This window comes from Microcebus murinus, chromosome 1 (genome assembly GCF_040939455.1).
Source record: "Microcebus murinus isolate Inina chromosome 1, M.murinus_Inina_mat1.0, whole genome shotgun sequence".
Lineage (NCBI taxonomy): Eukaryota > Metazoa > Chordata > Mammalia > Primates > Cheirogaleidae > Microcebus > Microcebus murinus.
The window spans coordinates 115,907,533-115,927,260 of NC_134104.1; the positions used below are offsets into that span (position 1 = coordinate 115,907,533).

Here is a 19,728-nt window from a genome sequence, read left to right on the forward strand (position 1 = left end):
GCACAACCAAACTTTTGCTTCCTAAAGAAAAGTCTATCATTTAAGGTTGTAAGTGCAGAAGAGTCCTACCACCCCCTGCCAGGGACGGGCAGCAGCTTCTCAAGTAGGCGACTAGAGACACCTGCCATCATCCTCCCACCTTCCTCTCCCCCTGCCCATGTCAGCCTCGGCCGGTGAGGGGGGACTGCAGCACCCTGTGGCTGGGTGCCCTGCCCTGGGCCCTGGGCCAACCCTGCCACTCTCTGGCTGTGCACCCTTCGGCAAGCCACTTCGCCTCCTGAGCCTCTGCATCCTCATCTGGAAAATGGGTATGTCACATCCACTTCCCAGGACTATTTGAGGATCAAATGAGATCATGGATGTCAAGTAGCTGCTACAGTGCTTGCTGCTAAGAGCCCCAAACCGAGGGCTCCCCTAGTACACCCTAGACTTTTTGCCTCCTGCTGGGTCCCTCTTCCTGGGTTACCTCCCTACATGGCCTGCCTCCCTCCACCCTCTTATCCAACTTTGTCTGCACAAGGCCTCTGGTGCCTTGCACCCCTTTATTTTACTAAGGGGGGATCCTCTTAAAACCTGGCTTTCATCATGGGGGGACCCAGGCCCCCACCCCCTGTGGCTCCCCCAGGCCGCCACCACCATGGATGGCTCCCCCTGCCTATGGGCTGGAGTCTGACCTCTGCAGCCTTGTGCTCCAGGCCTGTATCCCCCTGGCCCTGTTAACCTACTGCAGCCGCACTGCTGCCCACACTGCCTGCCGTGCCAGCCCCAGGAGGACAGCCCTCCGCAAGTCAGGCTCAGACAGCTCATCCTCCTGAGACAGGGTGTGGGTTGGGTGCAAATATGGATACGAGGGCTTCAGAAGCCCTGGTCCTCTGTGCTGTGAGTCACCTTAGGGGTTGATGGCCCTGAAGGCCTGGGCCACCTCTACCCCTAGCCTTCCCCTCTTAAACCCAGGGCTTGCTCCTCTACAGAATCACCGTTCCCACACAGGACAGCACAGGCTCAGTTCCGCTGACCCAGGAGCTCAAATCTCAGCTTCGTTTCACACCACCTGTGTTACCCTGGGCAAGTCTCTATGCCTTAGTTTCCCCAGGAGGAATGTCAATAGTACCCACCTCTATGCATTATTTTTTTTTCTTTTCGTTGCACCTCATTCATGATCTATAGGGTTCTTAATGCATGTGAAGTGCTGATAACAAAGCCTGGGACACAGGATTAGTATTATATAATCTTCACCACAGTTCTGACTTACTGCGTGTGTCAGGACTTTACAGTTACTCTGTCTCTAATCCCGATTAGGGGTATGACTAATGAGGCAAGTCATATTACCCTTGTTTCAAATACGGAAACTAGGGCTCAGAGGAGTAATTCACCCAGGGTCATAGCCCAGACCTGCCTGATCCCAAAGACTGCGCTCTTACAAGCCATTACCACTTATACACACACTGTGTGCCGGATCCTAAACCCTTTAGTATATTGTCACATGTATGGTACTATTATTATTATCCCCATTCCACAGATTAGGAAACTGAGGCACACAGAGGTTAAATAACATACACAAGGCCACACAGCAATCAGGCAGCAGAGCTGGGACTGGAACCCAGGCAATGTGAAGCCACAACCTGTTCCCCTAACTGCCCCACTATGTGTCTCACCTGTATGGCCTTTCATTTCATGTGACCCTCCCAATAGCTCTTCTAGGCAGGTGGGATTAGCCCCATCTCCCAGCTAAGGAAACTGGGCTCTGACGCACAGCGTGAGTGAAATAAACCAGAAGACAATGCATTTCAGGTGTGAGAATAAAATGGCTCAGAATGGTCCTCAAATTCTTTCTGTATTATTGCATTCTGGGAGCCCTCTCTCCAGGGCTGCAGCGACCTTAGTGATGTCGTTGTATTTCCTCCTTGTGCCCCTAGTCCATGCTCCAACCACACAGATCTTCTGCAGACTCCAGCCTTGCTGAAGGTCAAGGACGCCTTAAGGAGGCCATAGATCAGAAATAAAATCTGACTGCGGAGCACCAAGAAACCCTTCACCTAAATTCTGCTCAGCTTTGGGGCTTTGGAGAGTGGCTGGCCATGTGCCCAGCTCTGTTTGCCGGAACTGCACCGAACACCTTGGGAACCCCTGGGAGAGGGCCTCCTGGCAGCAGACCAGCATGACAAACGCTGGGCCACATCCTGCATGCTCCACACCACCCCAAAGGGAGGTGGCGTTAATTGACCACAGAGGTGAGGTGGGGCCTCGGGGCCTTTGCTGAACAGTAGTGCCCTAAGCAGCTGATCAGAACAGTATTTCCCAGCTTCCTTGCAGCTAAAAGTGACCATGTGATAATTTTTGTCCACAGAGTTATGTGCAGAAGCATAGTATGATATTTGTGAGACATCTTTTAAAAAGGAGGAAGTGTGCCCTCCCTCAGCTCTTCCATCCAGCTGCCCGGAATGTGGGTGCAATGGCTGAAGCTCTAGCAGCCATTCTAGACAATGAGGTACCTGTGGGAACAGAAGCCACAAGCTGGGAAGGTGGAGCAGCAGGCAGGAGGAGCCTGGGCACCTATCACCTCGTGGAGCTCCACAACATCCTTGGACTGCCTGCTTCTAGGTTTCTCCTACACAAGAGAGAAATTCTTGTTTAAGCCTGTATTATTAGGCATTTTTGGTTGCAAACAACCAGACTTAATTCTCTCTGATAAACTTCAAAACCCCATTTAGTTCCCTAGGTGTACTTCCAGCATGTTCTCGAACTTGCAAGTCCCTGAATCCATCAAGTTGCTTCACATCCTGTGCCTGTACCTTCCACATGCTGTTGCCTCTGTCTGAAACACCCTTCCTCCATCCCACCTATTTGGCAAACACCAACTTATTCTTCAAGGCTCAGCTCAAGTGCTCCTCCCCGGAAGCCTGTGCTCGATTCTGAGGTTATAGTGCATCCACCTTCTGAGTTCCCACAGTGCCCCGGGCCTCCTGCTCAAATGCAGCTGCAACCACCCTTTATAAAATTAATAAGGGGCCACATGGTGGGAACTCTGGTAAGGCCCTGAACTCTGCAAAGGTATAAGCATATTTAAAATATATTAATATATAGAACCGGCCATTGTTCCCTAGCTTGCTTTCTTATAATTGCTTACTACTCAGGAGTCATACAGCTGATGGTCACAGAGAGTCTTAGCTTTCTTCATTGCTCCCGTAGATAACATCCCCCCTCCGCCCCGTGAAACCTAAGGCTAGTATTTGAGATGTCTTCCAGGCCCTGCATTCCAATGGACTGGCTGCCCCACCCAGACCAGTGGCCCCTACCGAGGAACTGACTCACCTGGTCTTGTGACCCCCACCCAAGAACTGACTCAGCATTGAGAAGACAATTTCTACACCCCTATGGTGCCACCCCGAACCCAGGCATTTTTGGTTGCGCATGACTAGACCAGAAATTGCCTAACCCTTTGCCTGCCAAACTATCTTTACAAACCCTTTCTCCCAAATTCAGGGAGGTGGATTCGAGAACTTCCTCCCATCTCCTTGCATGGTGCCTGTGATATTAAACTCTTTCTCTGCTGCAACCCCTGCTGTCTCAGTGTTTTGGCTTCCTCTTGAACAGTGGGCATTGAACCTGGTTTTGGGCTGCAACACGGACGCCATCACCATTCCTATAAAATCTGCGTCCATCGCTATCTCTGGGAGCTCCTGGTAGCAAGGGTGGTGTCTGACCTTCTCCGTGGGCCCCGGCAGACAAAGCACAGTACATGTTTGCAGGCAGAATGAACACTGTGAGTGAGTAGCTGGAGGGCCACATGTTCTGTACTATAAGGAGCTCCAGCAGCTGGCATGAGGAAGGCTTCTTGGAGAAGGAGGGGTAGATAGTGGCACGGGGCATAACAGCTTGGTCTACTGGGCCAGGCTAATGCCTGCGCCACAGAAAGCAGACACCATAAACCCTCAAGAGATCTTTATATGCCTTAATGGAATGTCTCCAAGATGGTCCCTGAAGTCTCAGAAAGGTCACAGCTGCTGCCCATGCCTGGATCACCAAGTGGTGGTGATTGACAGGGCAGCTGCCCAGAGGAACTCCAAGCCCCCCAGGCAGGCATGGGGGAGGGTCCCAGCATTGTTGCGAGCTGAGCTTACTCTGTGCCGGCTGAGCTTACTCTGTGCCGGCGCAGTGTGGCCATCTGGTTTGGGTCAAAGGTCTCCAGGGACTGGTTTGATTTATAGGCCGGTGCTGCCACCCAGGCGGCATGAGGGCGAGGTTGCACAGAGGCCAGAGCAGGGGTGTGGGGGAGGAGGAGGGAAGGGACAGCCACAGACCCCCTTGGAAGCTGCTTCTGTGCTTCTCCTCCTGGCCTTGGAGCATTTGAGGTTGCTTCTAATAGAGGACGATTCCAAAATAAAGTACTGAAGAAAACCAAGAAGTATTTACTGTACATGCACTGTCTACCTGGGTCTGTCCTGAATGCTGTTATTATCTGGGAGAGGAAACAAATCCAGACGAGCCCTGTGCAGCAGCGCCTGGCTTTTCACACTGCCAGGCCCAGCGGCCTCTCTGCCATTACCAGCCGCATTTTGCAGATGATGACATCAAAGTGCAGAGTCCCACGGCCTGTAACGGCAGAGCCAGGAGACAAACCTAGGCTTTCTGTCCAACTGCAGAGCCTTCCCCTCAACCCCGCAGGGCCTCCGGAAGGCCCTGGAGTTCAGAGGAGAGGAAGGGAAGCAGGGGCCAGAGTCAAATCTCAGAGAAAGACGTGCCAGGATTGGTCACCGAGAAGGTGGCCATGCCTTCACCTCTTCTGGGCATACTCCCCACGTACTCCCTCATCCACTGCAGGCGTGCTCCAGCAGCGCAGGGCGGAGTGGTCAGGAGGGACTGAGGTCATTCAGGAGGACTTTAAAAACCAAACTGGCACTGCTCTGAGCCTTGAGGAAGGACAGCCTTAGACAGACCGAAGTGGGGCCGGCCTTGGGCAGGGAGCAGAGCGCCAGGCAAAGTGTGGAGGCAGAAATTTGCCTGGGGGGTGCGGAGGGGCTGTGAGGCTGGGAGGCCATGCTCTTGTGCCCAAGGAGCTAGGAAAGTGGGATCTGGCGAGGGAGGCCACACGCAGGGGATGTCTCCCTGGGTCTGCCCAGAGAGAGGGGCAGAACTAAGACGGCCTTGATCATCTCCTCTGAGGGACCACGCTGCACAGTCCCATGGGCCCTCCAAATCAGCCTGCGACAACATGCACCTGGCACTCCAGCCCCCCCCTCCATATGTAGTACAATCCAGCCAGCCCCCCCACTGTCTAGTGAGGGCACCTGAGGCTGGGGGGGGGCATGGCTGGCTCTGGTCACACAGCTCAGCAAAACCTAGCCTGAAACACAAATCTAGAAGTCCAGACCACCACGGTGAGGCCAAGCAAAGACAGCAAGGATGCCATAGAGCATTTCAGATGCCAGGAAAGCCTGTGCAGCCCATCCCGATCAGAGAAGACACCAGGGGAAGAAAGGAGCCCTTCAGGACATCCCGAGAAGGAGGCTCTGAGCCTGGATCAGACAGACCAGAGTCCAAATTCTAGTTCTGGTCCTGAGACCTTTTAGCCTCTTACAGCCTCAGTTTCCTCATCTGTGAAATGGGAATAATAACTTGGCCTACACAGGGCTAAAAGAATTTAATGGGATTTCACATATATATATACAAAGCATATATAGTTTGGGCCAAGGTGATAATCATCAGATGGTTACTTTGACTTATCTTCAAGGCCAGTATTGTTGGGAAGCACGTCAATTCTGTGGGAGAAAAGGCTTCTCTGGCAGGATTTCAAAACCCTCTCTCTGTGTTCTATATGTGTGTGGTGGGGACTTCATGAAACACCAAAGCCAGACCTGAGCAACGAATCTCCGCAGGGCTGGAGTGTATCGGGCAATCCATCACCAGTAAGTCTGCCAGAAATGCCACCTCCCAACCAGGAATGCAGATGAAAAGGCTTGTCCCAGACTGGGCAGGGGGTATCGTGATGAAACTCCACACCAGGCTACTTCCTGCCAAGTGCTTGCCACAGGAGATGCTGGCAAAGCCCAGATCTGGCCTTTGACCTCTGTCCTAGATTTGTTTACACAGAGCGGGGCTGGGGTCAGAGCCTAAATGGGCCATGGGTTCAGAAAATGACAACCAGACCCAGCCAGACACACATATGCATCAGGGACAAGGAATGTGTTCAACAGCTCTCAGAGCCTGAATGCGTGCTGGTAAAAGGGCACCAGGTCAGGAGAAAGAGAGAGCCAGTGAGGCCTCCCCGTGCAGGGGCCACCAGTGCTGGGCTGTTTAACTGTGGTCGGACAGCGTGGATGGGAAGCTGCCTGCGAGTTCCGGGCTGTGGGGGACACAGGAGGCCCACGGCTCATTCCCTTCCCCAAAGAGCCTACAGCCCCATCGGAAATACAGGAAGGACACCCCAGGACCTTAAACTCACAATTGAGGACAATCAGGCTTGCAGGTTGAGAAGAATAACAGCGCCACATGAAGTAGTCTCTAACGCTATCCAGGCATTGACATTCACGAAGGGCTTTCATGGGTCTCCTTTTATTTCATCTCCATAACAGCCCTCTTTCTTATTCTTCCCATTTCACCCACAAGGAAAGGAGGCCCCTGCAGGACTCAGGGACTCACTGTGCCTGGCAGCTGCCCCTCCCCCCTGCAGGGCTCCAGCCCCTGCTGCCCCCCAGGCCCTCCCCCTAGGAATTCCTGGCATACCTCCTGCCAGTGACCCTTCCCCAGCCAGGACCTTTGACACTCTCCTAAGGTTTCCTGGTCTTGCAGCCTGACACTCCCCAGACTGTATCTGAATTGAATCTTCTTCCTACCCCTAGTCCCCTTCAACTGGCTCTCCAGCCAGAGGAGGAACTTGGGTAAGTGCTGGGCCCCAGGGGTCCTATGGCAGAAACAGTGGCCTGGGCTCTCCATCAGGTCCCCAGCCCCCAGCCCCCAGGAAGCAGCACTCTCCCCGAGAACGCTGAGCCATGGGAAATGGTCTAGCCCTGCCCTGTCCAGTAGGGCAGCCAGCAGCGGTGTGTGGCTATGGAACACTCGGATGCAGCTAGCACAAGTGAGGAACTGAATTTTTTACTTTATTTAATTTTAATTAATTTTATTTAATTTTAATTAAACAGCCACAGGTAGCTACTGGCCACCATACTGAACAGCACAGCAGTGTAAAGTGTTTGTCATCCAAAAACTCATTATCAGAGATCACAGAATTATGAAGACCCTTTGAGGTCATTTCGTCCAGTGCCCCCCTTCCTGCCATGGAGAAACTGAGGCACGGAGAGAGGAGGTGACTTGCCCAGGTCACACAGCCAGCGGCCAAGCTGGAACCAGCGGGGCCAGGTTTCCTGGCTCCCAGGCCAGTGGTCTTTCCATGCCCCTCCTCCCTCTTTCACCCCCAACGCCAGACTGGGTAAACTGACTTAGCTCAGGTCACCAATGTTTAGTCAACGTTCACACATATGAACCGTCCATTTTGGCAAAACACCTTGAATAGCCAAGGGAGGCTGCGTGTCAGCCAAAAAGGAAATACAAGCCCTCAATTCACCACTTCCCTCCTGGGTGGCTTGCCCAGCCTGGCAGTGACAAGCGCTCGGGCCAGCCTGGAGCTCTGCCATCGCGGGGGACAAAGGGGGAAGGCAGAGCCCATCCAAGAGGAGCCCTGCCCTGGTGCCGCCCTTCACAGGGCCCAGCCAAGAACGGGAGAGGTGGAGCACGGCGGCCGGGCTGGGGATACCCTGTGGCTGTAGGGGTGGGGGTGGGCTCCAAGCCCTGGGTCACCTGCCCGCTACCCCAGTTAGGGAGATTGTGAAACGCAAATGCCCTGCCAAAGAGCAGCGCTGGGCTGAGGCTGACCGCGGCTCACACTGAGTTCCCTGCTTTCCAGGGGCTGCTTTTCTTGGCTGGACTGCCAGATGGTTCTTAGTAGACCTATGGAACTCTACATTTTCCAACAAAGCCTAGAATTCAGCTTCTGGAGCAGTAGCAAAGTGAAAGACAGGGATTCAAGTCAGTCCCACCACTCACGGTGTGACCCCGGGCGAGTCTGTCAACCTTTCCGGGCCTCAGTCAACTTGCCTATAAAATGGAAATGGCCACATCCACCCAGATCAAAAGCCATCCTCACCAAAGTTCCAACAACAGGTCATTTTGTAGCACCCCTCGGGAGACATGTCCCAGTAGAAAAGAGATGAAAGGATGGCTTCTTTATAGGGAGGTTGTGTAAAACATTTTTTAACAGCAGAATGGCTGGAGGCTGAAGGATGGAAGGTGGGGGGACCTGTGGCCTGCAGGTCCCCCCACCTGCTACTGTCCAGCCCCTGCCGACCCCCGAACCCACGGCCTCACTCTGTCCTGCAGCCCACCCTGCCTTGCTGGCCACCACCTGTCGCAGGCTCGGCCCCTTGGCCCCAGTGGCCTTATCATTTGGGTCTCGCTCAAATGCCCCCAAAAGAGGCCAAGACAGCAGCTGACACCTCTCCCCCATCACATTCTCTAATTTTTATCTCTTAATCACATTTATCTACAGTTGGACTTATCACAAGCATTTATTTACTTTTTTCTGTTCCCGTCTGTCTCTCTCCCGCAGTTATCATCATAGTATATATCCCCAGTGCCTGACACATAGGAGATGTTCAAACAATATTCCTTGAGCGATTGGCTAACTGATAAAAACCCCTCTTTTCTTGACTGAGACTCCCAGCAGACTGTGGACTCCAGGAGAGAGAAGCGGCACCCGTGAGAACACCACCTCCCGGAGCTGCAGCCCAGGGCCTGGCTTCGGGCAGTGCTCCCATGCAACGGGTTAACCCAGAAAGAAACCCCGGCATGGTGTGGGAAGCAGCAAGTGGAATAAAGCGGCCTTTCCAAACTAGGGCAGCACCCAACACTGACATTAGGCTGCGCGGACACATTTTCCCTTTGGAAAGGGAAACGGCTGAATTCTGTGAAACATACATGGTGGAGCTGATGAAAGGGATCTGGCGCCGGGCGAGGTGGCTCACGCCTGTAATCCTAGCACTCTGGGAGGCTGAGGTTGGTGGATCGCTCAAGGCCAGGAGTTCAAGACCAGCCCGAGTAAGAGCGAGACTCCATCTCTAATAAAAATAGAAAGAAGTTAATTGGCCAACTAAAAATATATAGAAAAAATTAGCCAGGCATGGTGGCGCATGCCTGTAGTCCCAGCTATTTGGGAGGGAGGCTAAGGCAGGAGGATTGCTTGAGCCCAGGAGTTTGAGGTTGCTGTGAGCTAGGCTGATGCCACGGCACTCACTCTAGCCTGGACAACAGAGTCAGACTCTGTCTCAAAAAAAACAAAAAAAAAGAAAGAAAGAAAGAAAAGAAAAGAAAGGGATCTGCAGGGTCCCCAGCCCTGCTCCAGCCAAGGAGCCCGACTCCTGCTTCTGCCTTGGTCCACACTCCTGGCCAGTTCCTGGAAATCTAGGAGATCCTGGCTTGCTCTCCCACACCCTGCCCCTACTGTTCCCTGCAACCCCACCCTTGCCCCCAGCGCTGCAGCCTCCCTCCAGCCAGGCATGCCTGGGAGCTGCCTTCTGCCAGCACCGCACTGACGGCACAAAGCACCGGGAAGCTTGTAACACACGAACACTGCAAAGCACACTGGAGAGTCTGTGACTCGGTAGGTAAGAGACGGCAGAAATCTGCGATTTCCACCCGCTCCCTGAGGGACGCGGAGGCCCAGGGGAACATGCTAAGTGGCCAACTCCAGGACTCCCCACGGCTCTTCCAGAGCTGAGGAACCAGCAGGTAGGCCCACCCCAATCAGAGGGCAGGTGGGAGCCTCTCCCCACACCTGAGGAGAAGCGCCAGGCCCATCAGACACTCTTAGGGCTTTAAACCAAGACCTGGGAAAATAACATGGCAGCTAGCACATTGTTAAAGTTGTCAGGACCATGGTGAGCCAAAGCCAAGGGGCACCCCAGATTATGAGGGGAAAGGGAAAGGGCACCCCAGAAAAGATAGAAGGTTGGGAGTGGGGTTGGGGGCTGGAGCAAATGTGCAGCTGAGGCAGAGCTGGGGTGCCTGAGTGCTTTGAGCTCCTGCATCTGCTGTCACCTCCTCCCGATCCTCATGTGACCTCACGTGGACCCCACTTCCTGAAGCAACTTGTGGGTTCTGGACTTTTGAAGGAGCCCCAACTAAACATCCCACCTCCCTCTGGGCAGCTGGCCCAGCCTCTGTGTGAGCGCTGTGAGTGATCCTCGGCTGTCTCTGACCCTGGCCCCTCACTCCACCCTGGATCCCACATGGCCCTCCTAGCCGGGCCCACGGGCAGAGAGCTGTCTTCTACCTCATTGAACACCAGGAGTAAACCCGCTCTTGCCCTGGGACCTCCTTGTGAAATGCATTTTGAGGGAAAAGCACCAACAAATAGGGCAAGATCTGGAACTTGGCTGTGGCTCCCATGGATGGACTTGAAAGCATCTTCTTAAATGACTCCAGATCTGGGACGATGACAAGGTCTTTGCCGGCAGCTGTGGCCCCTACTGCTACCCGGTGGTGTCATGGGCCTGGGAGACACGAGGGATGGGGGACACCCAGGTGCCCATGACGGGGCAGCCTGTACCCGCCGGGGTTCCCAGCAGGCGGGTCACGAAGCGGGGCTCGCGGCTCTATTTATAGAAAGCAGCCGCCAGGAGGGATGAAGAACTGGGGAGAGCTGGCTCCGCAGTATTTTCCAAGCTCACGCTGTCTCGGCTTAATTTCATCCCAAGCAAATAAATCATTAAGGAGGCACCGAGACCTGGAAGATCTGACGAAGAAGGGCCATTAAATAGCACAGCCTTCGCTTGAATTATGGACGGCCTCCGACAAGCAGCCTTATTAGTGTCTGGGCTGGGCTGTAACTCACGCTAACCGTCCCCTTGCCCTAACCAAGGGACGAGACTGGGCGAATCAGCGGGCTCCCTGCCCGCTGGCGAATAAATGCTGCGGCCAACCCGCAGGTCGCTTGCTCTCCCTGGTCATTGACGCCCCACCGTCACCCACCACGCCCCACCCCAGCAAATGGGCTTACCCAGCACCACCCACTGAGCATCAGCACCGGTGCAGCTTGGATGGGTGGAGGCGGAATGCACTTTGCTGTACTGTCCTGCGGGGTATTCAAGGGCTGTGGCCGTGGGGGTTGCCAACTTCGGCTTCAGTGAGCCCTTCTGTTAAGCTCACTCAAGCCAAGGCCTGGGACCCCCTGCAAAACCATGGAAGACTCCACAAGATCTGAGTAGCACAGAGGTTACAAGTGTAGGCACTAGAGTAGGCCTGGATTCCAGCGGGGGACAGCCACCTCCCAAGCATGTGCTGTGAGCTGTTCTTCCTCTCCCTCAGCCTCAGTCCCTCGTGGGTGCAATGGGACAACAACAATTTTCATCCACGGGGGTCAAATGAGCTGCCATGCATAGGGTGCTGAACAGCCTTTACACAGGGCAGTGAGGTTTAAATAACATGACGCATGAGCAGTGCTGAGCAATGCTTGGCCTTTGTGAGCACTCAATCAGTGACTGTTTAACAAAGAGCTGTTTCCATCTGCAGTAATCCCTTCCCAAACAAAGTCACCCTCACAGGAGCATTCATGGATAATAGTGTGGATTTACTTGTGCATACCTCGCTGGCAAGTGGGAAGATTTGGGTTCCAGGACACATAAACTGAGTCACTCAGTGTCTGGGAGGATGAGAACAAGAGGGAAGTGGGGCTGGATCTGAAAAGGAGGGATGCAGAAGGCACAGCTGAACTGTTGGCAGCAGGGAAAGCAAGGCCCAGGAGCTGCCTTGGAGCCAGCCGGGCGGGAGGGGTGGTGGGCAGAGCCAGGCTTGGCCACACCCCATCACTGGGGTCACTGTGGCCACTTCCAACAGACCCCGGCACAGACCCGGGCAGAGAGGAATAAGCATCTCAGCTTGGCTGCAGGATCACTCAGTGTGGGGGGCAGACAGGTGGATGGTGGGGGCTGAGGACAAGCCGTGACCGTGGGGGCCTTGCTCTGTGCCATGCCCTCAACATGCAGCACCAACAGTATCACTCAGGAGTTTACTAGAAAGGCACAACCTTGGGCCAGACCCAGAGCTACTGAGTCAGAATCTGCATTTTAACAAGACCACCAGGTAGCTTGAATACATGCTGTGGTTCGAGAAGCACTGCTGACAACTGTGTGGGGTAAGAGCCATCACTATGCCCACTTTACAGGTGAGGAAACTGAGGAACTGAAAAGTTAGGAAACGTACACCCAGGTCTCCCAGGTAGTAAGCGGTGGACCAGTTCTCACCCAGCATCTCTGTGACTGTGCTAACTCCCAGTTGTATGGTCTGAGCAGGGGTTTATTGGAGCAGCGTCTTTGGCTCGTAGGAGGCGCTGGGGAGCTATGGAGGTGAGCGTGGGGGATAGACACCTGTCTAAACTCTGCCCGAGAGTCAAGGCTGTGGGTGACCTTGGGCAAGTCCCCCCAGCTCTCTGGTCCATTCGGCTCCCACCTGTAAAACGTGGGTCTTACACTGGCAGCCAGATGGTGTCTCTTCTAAACCTACCACCTGGGACCCTGCCTTTACCCTTTACCCTTTGACTCTTCCCTTTTCCCCAAAGGTCCATGGTGGCCAGCCCTCAGCTAGGCCTAGTAACAGTCTGTCCAGAGATGGATGCTGCCCCTCAGGCCACCACCCGGCGGGTCGTGCACAGGAATGTACACGTGGACCCAGCTGGTAAGGCACTGCTTGCTTGTCTGGTGTCTCGCTGAACACGTGTTCACCAGGCAAGTCACCACTGGGAGCTGCAGCCTTTTAGAGAAATGCTGCTCGAACAAGATGTTTAGCCGGAAACATCTGAAACTGCTCACAGGGTGGGGTAAACACTCCCAGCTTCACTTGTGACAGGCTCACCATGGCCTCTGAACCTCAGGTGGCATTTCCATCACGCATCTTAAGGACAAAAGAGTCAAAGGCCTCCCAAAGCCTCCCAAATTCCCTTGTGTGAAATCCCTCAGTTTGGTCCACAGTGTGGACCACAATTTAACGATAATTATTATTTCCACATTTAATAACAGTAATTTTACCAATCCATGGGAGCAGTAATAATAAACCAGTTTTTAAAACCTACCATTTTTTCAGTACTATGTGCCAGGCACTAAGACCAGTCACTTTCTATACATTAATCCATAATCCTCACGCCTTGTGGCAAAATAATTTATATTTTAGATGAGGAAACTGACGCCCAGGTGAAATGACTTGCTTAGGGTCACAGCTAACTAGAAGCCGAGTCGGGGCTGATGGAGTCCAGTGCCGGGAGGCCTCTGAACCCTGCTCTTCACACGAGGCCTCGCTGGGGCCCGCGCCACACTCGCCACACACTGGTCCTGGCCAGGCCTGGTGTCAGATGCTGGCGCCTGCATTTCAAAGCCGCCTTTTTCTGCAGGCAGGACTTCCACAGACCTACTCGTGACTACGTGACTACGTTAAATGTGAAAACCCGCCTCAAAGCAAGGCCACGGCGTCCGAGCGAGGCCTTTTATCAACTGGAAGTCTGTTCCTTTCAAACAAAGGGTAGGGGGCAGTTTTTGAACGTGGGGATCCTGAATTGAAATGCCTGGCCCATCATGAAGCCTCTGCTTTGTCCTGTGTGTGGGGACAGATGTGCTGTGCACAGCACACAATGGGAGGTGGCAAAGGGTCACTCGGGGGCCAGGCTTCAAAGGCGTGGCGGCTCATAGCCAGCCCCTCTGTTCCAGCCAACTGTGACTCAGGTCCCCCCATGAGGGACAAAAGAAAAGCTATTCAGGTGGTGGGAGGCCAGAACATTAATATGCATTTATTGAGCACCTACTAGGTACTCTCTTCCTCGGGATGCTATGAGGGGACGGCCGAGAAGGTTAAGATGCAGTCCCCACCTCCAAGCATCACCACATTCAGCATTCGGAGCAGCAGCAGTAGCAGAACAGCAAAACACACGTATTGTGAAACTATTCTGTGCAAGGAAGGGGCCAGGAGCCTCCTGCTGACATACACCCCACAGAAGGACCAAATGGATTGCACAACTCAAATGACCTCAGTCCAACAATGTGTCTCAAGCCTCCTTACTATCAAATTAATGTGATCCTACTGTATTTTAGACTAGAAACCAAAGCATTCACAAGCATTCATCAGGTGCCCATGAAGAGCTCTGCACTGTGATAGGAAATGCCAGATAAGCACATTGGTATTAAACTGCTGGGAGCCACACACTGGACCATGCTTCATTTCTGCATCATTTCCAACCCTCACAGCAGCTCTGTGAGGGGCATATAATTATTCCCACTGCACGGATGGGAAAACTGAGACACAGAATTTTAACTAGCCAAAAAGGGACAGACACAGAATTCAAATTAGGATCCAAAATTTATTCTCAAAGATTGGAAACTCCCTAAATGTCCAAATATAGGGATCCAAATAATTAGATTATGATATAACCATACTATGGATCCATGCAGCTGTTAACAAAGAATGAAACAGCTCTACATTAACTGATATTAAACAATCGCCAAGGTCCATTAAGGGGAGAAAATGAGATGCAGGGCAACGTTGGTAGTATGGTCTAAAAATTCTCGGTCACAAATATCTCTGAAAGTGTGTTAGTCCGTTTCGCATTGCTATAAAGGAATACCTGAGGCTGGGTAATTCATAAAGAGAAAAGGTTATTTGGCTCACGGTTCTGCAGGCTGTACAAGAAGCATGTGCTAGCATCTGCTTCTGGGGAGGGCCTCAGGGAGCTTCCAGTCAGAGCGGAAGGCTAATGGGGGCAGGTGGGTCACAGGGCAAGAGAGGGAGCAAGGGAGGCAGGAGGTGGTGCCAGGCTCCTTTAAACAACCAGCTCTCCTGTGAACTAATAAAGTGAGAGCTCACTCATTATTGCAGGGAGGGCGCAAAGCTGCTCCTGAGGGATCTACCCCCCACCAAACACCTCCCACCAGGCCCCACCGCCAACATCAGGATCAAATTTCAGCATGAGATTTGGAGAGGCCAAACGTCCAAACCATAGCAGGAAGGACATACAAGAAACTGCTGGGGGGGGGGGCCAGCAGGGCTAGGGGCTGGGGGCTGGGGTACAGGTGGGGATGCTTCACCATACATCCTTTTATAGTGTTTAACTTCGCTAGCACATGCACAGCTTTCCTTCCAAAAGTAAAGAGGCGCATACTAAATCCTTACTCATCCTACTTCCCCCTGCAAGCCGCCTGGGTCGCCAGCCCTGCCCCTAGGAACCACACAACCAACCACTTGGAAAAGGAAGGCATATGCATGGGGCGGATGGGGGAGAACTCAGCGCTTGGCTGCTAGTGGAGACACAGAGTCCTGAGCCCAGGGCTGGGGGACAGCTGGGGTCAGGACAGATTGATAGGGGAGGGGGGCAAAGGAGAGACCAGGGCCAGAGGAGCCAAGTCCAGATGGCAGGGAGGCTGGAAGGACCTCGTGGCCCTGGGAGAGGAAGTCCAGCAGGAAGGTCGTGAATTCAGCACAGACCGGGAGGACAGCTCTGGCAAGGGGATGGTGTCCTTGCAGTCATCCTGGGAGAAAACTCTCTCCGGCCTTCATCAATACCAGAAGCCGTGGCTGGCCGCCAGCCTCCTCTGCTGAGCAGCTGCGCCAATAAATACTTGTTGGCAGATCGATTAAACCATCTAGGAACGACGTCTGGAAATACAGCTTCCTCAGTTGCATGCAGGTGGACAAGCTCACTCTGTCAGTTAGGCGCAGACACCTACGTTTCCACTCTGCACCCTTTGAACGTCAGCTCTGGGTGCCGGCACCCACTCTGGAGTCGGGCCAGCTCAGCTGTGGGCAAGCGTGGGCAGGGCGGGCCAGCGGTTGTAACCTGGGTATACACACCGCTCTGCCACTTGCCAGCTGTGTGGCCTTGGGCAAACTCTTCCCAAGACTCAGTTTCTTCCTTTATAAAACGGGGATAATAACAGTAATATTGCCTCAAAGCTTAATGTGATTAAAAGGAAAAAAAAAAGAGTAAAACACTCAGCCCAGGGCACAGAACATGGGTGGTATCCAACAAAAGGTATAATGATTGATACCCTCAAAATCAAAGCTGCCGGGGACTTCCAGGCCGCCTGTCTGTCTGGGGCTCCTCTCCACTTCTGTGTCACTCACACACCACTTACCACCCCAGAACTCCACGACATGAACAAAGCCATGCTGACAGCCCTCCCAGCCCCGCCAGCACGCGGAAAGAGAAGCCCGGGAGCCAAGGAGCAATTCCCCAGCAGACTCCAAAGGCCTGGCCCACCCCAGGGGCCCAACCCTCACGGCAGTCGGGACACTTGCAGTGACATTCCCCCGTTAGTGATCAAACGTGCCTGATTCATGGCCACCACTGGGGCTGTCTTTGTACAACGTAGCTTTCAGAACACCCTGCAGAGTTCTGTGCTGAGCCAAGAGCTTTGAGGGCTGGAGATGAAGTTGCCAGGAGGAGGAAAAACGACAGAGACAGCATCTCAGGGCTTCAGCCAAACTCACCGCTGAAGGCAAGGGTACAGCCCTTTGCTGCCTGGCCACCCCAGTCAGGTAGAGCAGACCCTCTGCGCATGCTCCCCCTGCTGCATCTGTAAGCAGCTCCACGAGGTGCCCACTGGGCCTGTCTGCCTCAGTTTGAACCCAGGTTCCCTCAGTTACTAGCTGTGTGACCTTAAGCAACTTCCTCAAGCTCTCTGTGCCTCCACCGCCTCATTGTAAGCTGAAGATGATAACACAGGTATCAAAGAGTCAGTACAAGGATTAAATGAATTAAAATTTGTAAAGGGCTTAAAATAAAACCTACCCCCACAGACTAAGCACTACATAAGTGTTCATCATTGTTGTGGCTGCTATTATTTTTAGTTGAACCCTGGGCACCCTGTGACAGTTTGCCCATTTGCCCTGGCTCCATGCTTCTAGCTCGCTCAGATGGCAGAACCCCTGGGCAGCCTGCAGCCTCTGCAGGGAACTCCAGGATGCTGGGCCATTCCACTGTGTGGTGCAGCAGAACAATTTCGCTTGCAGGAGGTTAGACAATGTTACGCACTTGCAATAGGAAATCACACCTCCAGGAGTTCTTCCCCTCAACAAATACATGCTTCAGAGTTAAATGCAGTAAGCCCTTTTTAAGTCTTTCTGTTACAGTCATAAAAATAAAAAACTTGAGAAGGTGATATCCATCACCTTCCTTTCACATTAAAAGAAAAGCCTCTGTTAAGGCCATTTTGCTCTAATCCATAGGTGAAGCCCAGAACCTGCCCCAGCTCACCTAGTTAGCCACAGCAGTGGGCTCCAGTCGCTCTGTGTCCGCTCTGTGGGGGTAAACTCTGCCATCACCATTGTAGAAGGCAGAACACTGATGTTTACAGAGGAGGTTAATTGCCCACGGCCTCTTGCTGAGTGCTGGGGCCAGAGTTTAACCCAGGTCTGTGAGGGGCCCTGGGCAAAGTTCCCCCCTCCCGTGAGCTTGTGGGGAAGCAACCCCAGAGAGTTGTCCTGCCTTTTTGCTCTTGAGCATGTCACTGACTCTGGTACCCCACAACTCCATCAGGTCTGAGTTTAGGGACCTGTCACCATGTCCACAACCAATGTAAGCTCGGAATTCTTACTATCCACAGAACCCCACCTTGGGTCACCTTCCCTGTTCAGGGACCCCCTAGGGCCGAACTATTCTCAGTCCCCAGGGATCCATGGTGGACTTCAGCCCAGATGACTGGCTACAGGCATCACATGGTCCCTTCCCAACTACCCCTGCGAAACTCCACTGCAGCTTGTCCTATCCCCCGCCCTATAGCCAGGGCTTGTCCCAGGCCGACCATGGATGGGCCCTGCAAGCCCAGAAAAGTCGAGTTTCCCTTTTCTGCAATCACACCCCACCAGAGAGAGAGAGCGTTACTCTATCTGGAGAACAGGCTGGTGCCATAGCAGATAAGCCAGCCCTGTCACCCAACGGGAAATGCCACAGGCTTGCATCACATGACATCCCAGCCTCTCTCGCCTCCTAGATCCAGTATCCCACATTCAGCCCACCTGAAAAGTCACGGCCAGTGGGGAGGGGGATGGAACGTTTCAAGTTTCAGTCCCACCAAGCTTCTCCAACCACCTGAAGGACCCATGAGCTTAAAATGCCTCAAATACAACCTCCCCTCCCCCATCCAACCTCCCTGAGCAGAACACCAGGGAGACTGCTCCTGATCCCAACGTGCATGGGGGAGTCACTGGATGCAGCCCTGTTAGCACATTGGCTTTGTACCTGAAAACCAGGCCTCAGATAATACCTGTGTGAATCGACCACCAAGAGGAGGCTTACTTTAGGGGCAATCACTGTTGGCTCTGGCAGCTCCCGCTGGGTGTCAATGTCTGGCCTTTAATCCCAGCTACCATAGTATTGGTGCCACCACAAAAGAGCTCACAGCAGCTGTGAAAGGGACCTGATACTGTCCCATTTTTCAGATGAGTAAAGTGAGTCTTAAGGAGTTGCAGAGACTCACCAAAGATACAAAACCACTGAGCAATGGGGAGGCATGTCAGACTTGGTGGTATACCAAGGCCACCCATCTAGTCTAGTAATTTTTCCAGCAAGCAAATTTTCCAATGCCATTAAATAGAGAGTGTTTGTTGCTGTCAGTTTTCTCACCACTGGGGTTTGCCTGGTCACCATGCCCAAGAGGGTTCTAGACACTTTCCGCAAGGCACCATGATGACTAAATCGGCCCTTCTCAGGATATACTCATCTGCTCCAAGGTTTAGGCAATTAAATAGAAAAAATGAAACAAAACTTTGCCATTCAATGGCAATTTTAATCCAACAACCATGAAAATAAACTAAGAGCAAGACTGTCACCAGTTACACCAGATAGCTGAGTGTATCGGCCACTTTTCTGTTAGCCTGCCACCCTTGAAAACTGTCAACCACCCTATGCTCGAGTAAATGTGAATTTTACTTGAGTAAAAACTTGTCCTTGACCTATATTCTGGAGTGTTACTCTCAGTACTTCAACTAAAGTGGGGAGCACAAGAAAAGAATGGGCTTCAGAGGCCAACAGACTGGGGTAGGGGGGCAGTTCTGTCTCTCAGTAGTTTTGCTCTTCAGTTTCATATCTCTATAACAAGGGTCTGGAAGCTGCCTCACTGGCTCGCAATTACATCTCTCATTTAAAATGAATAAACTGAGCTGGGTGCAGCGGCTCATGCTTGCAATCCTAGCATTTGGGGAGGCTGAGGCAGGAGGATTGAGGCCAGGAATTTGAGACCAATCTGGGCAACATAGCAAGACCCTATCTGTACAAAAAGATTTTTAAAAATTAGCTGGACATGGTGCCATGTGCCTGTAGCCCTGGCTACTCGGGAGGCTGAGGCAGGAGAATCGCTTGAGCCCTGGAGTTTGAGGCTGCAGTGAGCTATGATGATATCACCACTCTAGTCCAGGCAACAGAGTGAGACCCTGTTGCAAAAAAATAATAAAATAAAATAAAGTGTAAAATGAATAAACTGGAATTCCCACTCAAAGCACCAGACTCTAAAGAGCTTTAAGGTACAGCAGGAAGTCTGTTTAGACAGGTGCTGGTCACGGATGCATGGGAGTGTGCAAGCCCACAAGTGCCTGACTCCTGGCCCTGCTCAGCTGGATTCAACTCAGGACAGGTGACTATGTGAGCCTCTGTCCAAAAGCCACCCCGCCTCTCTGAGTGACTCCTTCCTAAAACCAAGAACC

General features: G+C 52.9%; 1 protein-coding gene across 1 annotated transcript in view; it reads right to left on the reverse strand.

Moving 5' to 3' along the window:
* Positions 1-19,728, reverse strand: part of SPSB4 (splA/ryanodine receptor domain and SOCS box containing 4) — a 77,783-nt gene that overhangs the window by 43,950 nt on the left and 14,105 nt on the right. The window lies entirely within an intron of this gene.